The sequence below is a fragment of the Haliotis asinina genome, chromosome 2 (assembly GCF_037392515.1).
Source record: "Haliotis asinina isolate JCU_RB_2024 chromosome 2, JCU_Hal_asi_v2, whole genome shotgun sequence".
NCBI lineage: Eukaryota > Metazoa > Mollusca > Gastropoda > Lepetellida > Haliotidae > Haliotis > Haliotis asinina.
The window spans coordinates 81862253-81868252 of NC_090281.1; positions in this window are offsets into that span (position 1 = coordinate 81862253).

The following is a 6000-nucleotide window of genomic DNA, read 5'->3' on the forward strand; positions in this document are numbered from 1 at the left end:
TTTCTCACGCCGTATTCAGTTTATTAATCTTAATTTTGGTGTCACCCGCGGAGTCATGTCAGTTGACAGATATGGTGCTCACACACCAGTGTTCGTGCATTGTAATTGTTACAGATGCCATCGAAACCACCCATATAGGTTGTAATATTTTCTTGTCATCAATTGTGCTCTAGTGGGTTGACCAGACAATCCAGTGAACACCATCGATCTGCGCAATTGACATGTCAACAGCGAGTCATGACCATCCGACCCCGTTAGTCGCCTTTTACGGCTTTATGAAGAACAGATACTGTCGAACTATGAAGGTAGAGGATCCAGTTTTTTCCCTTAACCCTGAACTTAAATGCAAGTTAAATGTTATCCTGTCTATACAGGTAAAATCTGTAATTGTGCCCTTGGATTAAACACGTACTGTACCGGTACAATCTGCAAATTTAAAACCGGCATCAATTCCTACTTGTACTAACCACGACGCAAAATACCGTCAGCATTTTTTTAGAAATGGGTGCTGCAAAGTCATCCGCCGGAATTCCACGTGGCCCAGGAAATATTAACGAGTACTAACACGTGCTTGGCAATTGTGAGTTGCTGCTAGCAAATAGAAAGAGTTACTGTTGCTACTAGCAATCAGCCTCCCTGATGTCTTCAGGGTATGCGTTCTGCTAAGTCTCCACGATACCCTGGATGCATGTGTGGTAGCTCTACATATTTATTATCCTCCTTTGCTGGCGGCTCCGCATTCTCATAGTAGCCAATCAGCTGAGCCGCCGTTACAAGTTACAACCGAGCTTGTCAACAGATAAATCGCGGCCGCAACTGCGAATGTTTGTTCGCGCTGTGACTCAGACTTTTTCGAAATCATGCATACAAACTGACAGGTCCGAAACTCAAAAAAACTTTAAAATATGCACGAAACTCCTTCTGTCTTTTTCGGAGAACACCTGCATGATTAATTGATTTTTGTGTCACTGTGTTTAATCAGCTAGATAACATAGGAAGCGAAAGTGAGCTGTGATTGGTACGCTCAATTTCCCAGCGTAGACACCTGATTGGATCATTGAGGTAAACAATTCACCACTCATTAGACCCGTAGATCACAGGCAAAATGTAGCGTAAATGGAGTTGCGCAGCATATAGAATATGACAAGTATTCTTAGATGTGAACGAAGCGAGCAAAGGCCGGCAACGTACTTCCCTCGCTTCGGATCGACAAATATTTTTCATGTCAAAATAAAATATCGCCACCATCAAAGGTACACTGCCATTTCCTCACTAGGTTGTGCTCTCAGATTTCCTAAGCCATACCTGTGAAGAAACATCCTTATCGGGTGAATCCAATCAAATATGAAACCTTGAAGAAGGAGGTTAAATTGCCGGACAATGGCGTTATTGACCCATGTCAACGTGACCGGATATCGTCTTGAGCCCAATCTGATGTATGTTACAGATGTGACAACAAATGACGGCATTGGTGTACGGTCCTAGAACCGAATTACCTCGAACAACAGGCGAACTGTAGCGCAAATCGGGTTTCGCAGCATAGAGAATATGACAAGTATTTTTAGATGTGAACGAAGCGAGCAAAGGTTGGCAACGTACTTCCCTCTCTTGGGATCGAAAAATATTTTTCATGTCAAAATAAAATATCGTCACCATCAAAGGTACACTCCCATTTCCTCACTTGGCTGTGCTCTCAGATTTCTACCTCATGTTTAATAATTACTCACGTGAAATATGTTTTACTATATTAGGCATCGTCACAGTTCTCATTCCAAGCAGGCCATATTGTGACGTGTTGACAGGTTGTGTTGTTCATCATTCCACCATACATTACAGATCGTGAAGGGTGGCACATGACTCGGTAGGAACTATGCATGTGTATATTACTAATGGTTTCACCGCAGTATTACTTGCTTGTGAAGATTACTGCAAAATCTAAGCTCTGTAGGTGGCGTGTTGATGTATGCTAGAAGATAGATCTGAAGATACCTGACAAGGTGCCTTGTACAGTTTAACAACCGCCGGAGTTCCTGGTATATACAAAAACCCAATATTTTTTGGTGCTTACCGAGGGGAGTGAGCGAGCTTTTGGTTTTGAAAGTGAGTGAGTATAGTTTTACGCTCCTTGTAGCAATATGCCAGCACTATCACGGTCGGGAGACACCAGAAATCAGCGTCATACATTGTAACCATGTGGGGAATCGAACCCGGGTCTTCGGTGTGTTACGAACGAACGCTTCAACCACTAGACCACCACACCGCCGTTGTTTTGCAAGTAGTGCAGCATGGCAGATAACATCACGTTATACATGGTGCATCATAATATTTGTTCAACAGGACCCAAAACATTTGAGTGAGAGAGCGATTTTAGCTTTACATTGCTTTTATCAACATTCCAGCAATATCACGGCAAGGGACACCAGAAATAGGCATCATCCATTTATACCCACATGGGGCATTGAACCCAGGTATGCGGCGTGACAAGCGAACGTTTTCACCACTAGACTACCCCACCGCCCCATCTAAAACTAGTTACAAAAGTGAGAAGTGAGCAAAAGGACCAGCTGGATTATGTATTCGATGTTTGTATTCGACCCCCCCTTTCTTCACGTAACATAAATACTATATGAATTAGAGCTGTACACTTCTTATGTGACCCATTGGGGCAATGCTGATATCGCTATTTTATAACCTCAATCAGCTATCGTAGTGACGCCAGATCAGACGCATGTCTGCCGCGGCCGTTGGATTCACGTCAGCGTCATGGAGTACAACCACTTCGGTCTAGGCACAGTCTCAGGCTTGCAGCTGCTTTAGTCAGCTAATGTCTGGTGACGTGCCATACTAAAGTAACTCAGAGTAAAACTGTCACACTTTATTACTTAACTTTATACTTCATTATTAAACTTAAGGCTTGAGAAAACTTAAGAAATATTTTTATCCACTTCTGTTTTGATCCCTTTTTCACTTTCCACCCTTTTTGATGAAATATCGGGTTATAACTTATATCGTCTCCATCTATTTCTTCGGAAAATATCGTCTGAATCCGGAGACTGGCGCATAAGTGATCCGTGAAACAAACTTGTGGTTCGCGTGTTGCAAATGCAATGCCATCAGCTCGGCAGTTTGAACATGTATGAACATGAAAGAATAGCAGGCTGCATTGAAAGTATTGGAGTGAGTGTCAGCCAGTCAGAATCCATTATTCGACTGAATGTTATTTGTTGTTAAGTCCGTGAAGCTGGGGTGATAGTTTTATAACGGAAAAATCGCTTTGTATGTCTTTGCTGTGGTTGTGGCACACGGTCCTGTGTACAAGATGCGAATTTAGGTTTACGCCGTTATTTTTCGCAATATTCAAACATTCACTTTTGGGGACACCAAAATGGGGCTTCACACATGTGGGGAATCGAACCCGGATCCGTGAGAACGCTTTGACCACTAGACTACCCCTCCTCTACGCCACATAAAGGTTATAAACCGGGGAAAGCTAGGAATAGTGGGTTTCGTTTACCAGTGAGAGTCCTTGTGGGGCGTGACGCATGTGGTACTTTTGTCTAAGATTCTCATGTTCCCCAAAAGAGTACCCGGTAGTTCCCACTATTAACATTCTAGCGCATCACAAGCAACGTTGTATAAATGACCAGATGCTGACCAGAGTATGAATCCACTGCGAGTATTACTGTACCGGGTTTAGCATGCTTCACATCCTGACCCGTGAAGGTCCCGGGGTAGAAAAGACCTTCAGCAACCCATGCTTGCCATAAAAGGTGACTATGCTTGTCGTAAGAGGCGACTAACGGGATCGGGGGCCAGGCTCGCTGACTTGGTTGACACATGTCATCGGTTCCCAATTGCGCAGGTCGATGCTATGCTGTTGATCACTGGATTGTCCGGTCCAGACTCGATTATTTACAGACCGCCACCATATAGCTGGAATATTGCTGAATGTGGCGTAAAACTAAACACACTCACTCACTCACACAATGTATTCAGAGCTTTATATTCACATCCTCTATTGAGAGCTTTACATTCACATCCTGTATTCAGAGCTTTATATTCACATCCTGTATCGGGTGAGCAGGCTGACTGACTTGGTTCACACTTGTGAATGTATCCCAATTAGTGATTGGTAGATGGATGCTCATAATGCTGATCACTGGATTGGCTGGTCCAGACTCGATTATTACAGATTACCGCCACATAGCTGGACTAATGCTGAGTGCGGCGTAAACTAAACTCACTCGCTTAATCTTCAGATAAAAAATACAGTGCACAGCACATCTTCTAACATCGATGAAGCCTTATCTGTGCGGAGACACCTGGGATAAAATGCATGTGATAAAATGCTATGATGACATTCCCCCAAAATAGCTGTTTTTGGACTGAAACAGGAACTCTCCACCAGCGGAATCTCAAGAATACATCAGGCCATTATCTACCTACATACCAACATCCGCTCGCCGGAACTATTATGATTGGATAATGGGCCTTGTCCTTTCCGAAGAAACAATAAACCTGTTTACATAGGGAGCAAAAGTACGTACAGCCACCTGGCTATCTGTAATCTTCCTGAATCCTTCTTTACTTGTTGGCATTGCCATGAGGAATTCTATGAAACACCGTTTTACTATTTATTCCCTATTGAATAATATTGATAATGTATCAGTTAATATCACAAATACGATTCTGAGATATCAGGTAACTTTGGTGCGTGTGTTGGTGTGCATATGAGCAAATGTGCATAGATGTGTTGGCGCCAGTGAAAAAGATCCGATTTCTTAAAAAAACTATTCAGTTTATATTAGTTACTATGTTAAACCAAGGTTTGGGAACCAGTGACATGTAGCATACACATACTCAAAGATAAACAGCGTACAAACGTTACACAAAATTGAATTCATCTACCATGAACATTAGCAAGGTCACCAAAGTATGACATGCTCAACATGAAGGCGGGCATGTTTAGTTTTACGCCTTTTTAGCAATATTTCAGCAATATCAAGGAACACCAGTAATGGGCTTCAGACAATTTACTCATGTAGGGAATCGAACCCAGGTCTTTGGCGTGACGAGCGAACGCTTTAACCATAAGGCTACCGCACCGCCCCTTACCTATGGGTAGCAGTATCAATTGAGGGACCATATAATCTGTTCTATGGTGACTAATACAATATTGTTGTATTTCATATTTCTAATCACATATTATTAACAGTAACATTATGTTATGCACGCACCCGCACCCGCACCCGCACCCGCACACGCACACGCACACGCACACGCACACGCATGCACGTAAACACATACACAGGGGTTGGAATCTCGGTTTGGACAATAAGTTTCAGAAACAAAAACCTAGATTTTTACACCAGTATATTGTTTTTTATATGTTATAATAAACATATATTTCAAATTTGAACGAAATCGGTGAAGAAATGATTTTTCAGAAAATACTACCGCTACACTCATTAAATAAAATGAAAATACATGAGTATTTATATTTCTGGAAATTATTGTTAAAACCGAGATTCGAACCCTGTGCACACATATGTAATATATCTGTATGTTAGGATTTCTAAGCAAGTGAACATCGTGAGGTCTTCATGGGGCTGCATACTGGAAATATAACTTTTTTAACAAGCCAGTTAGACAACGTTTATGATGTTCCGATCAGTGAAAGGATGTTCTATGTTCCCGGAGTAGATAGTACTAGACAGGGCGTTGTAACGCAGGTGGTGTGCTCCCGAACCCAATGAACAGCTAAATGTCTCACTTCCATACAACAAGGGTCGTGCACAGAGCTGCCGTAAACAACATCCACATATGCCAAACGTTGTATCTTTTGGAAGGTTTCAATGTAAACAAAACATTAATTTTTCACATTCCATAATATTTTATGATAATATTACATTAAAACTACTTTAAGTGTTTGCTCAGGTGGACATTTTGTAGAGAAGAACAGAGCGATATGAATAGGCAAGACAGTCAATTTTCAAAACA